This window comes from Mandrillus leucophaeus, unplaced genomic scaffold (genome assembly GCF_000951045.1).
Source record: "Mandrillus leucophaeus isolate KB7577 unplaced genomic scaffold, Mleu.le_1.0 Scaffold1487, whole genome shotgun sequence".
Classification (NCBI taxonomy): Eukaryota; Metazoa; Chordata; class Mammalia; order Primates; family Cercopithecidae; genus Mandrillus; species Mandrillus leucophaeus.
In genome coordinates, this window is record NW_012101462.1 from 20,242 (window position 1) to 20,697 (window position 456).

Genomic DNA, 456 nt, shown 5'->3' on the forward strand with positions numbered 1-456 from the left:
GACTAGAGCAGCTGCAAGGCCCTCTGTGTTACAGTGGTGGCCAACGCCCGCTGCTGGCGCCCGGGCACTGCAGGGACCTCTTGCTGTCAGTATAGTGACGGCACGCCGCCTGCTGGCAGTTGGGGACATTGCAGGGCTCTCTTGCTCTAACCCTAACCCTGACCCTGACCCTAACGCTAACCCTGACCCTAAACCTAATGCTGATCCTAACACTAACCCTGACCCTGACCCTAAACCCTGACCCGAACCCGAACCCTGACCCTGGCCCTGACCCTTATCCCTAACCCTAACCCTTAACCCTAACCCTGACCGTAACCCTAACCCTTAACCCTGACCCTGACCCTAACCCTAACCCCTAACCCTGACCCTGAACCTAATCCTAATTACCGGGAACTGCCATGCTTGCAGATCTCCCTGTTTTGTGGCTTTATCAATGATTTGATGCAGTGTACTACC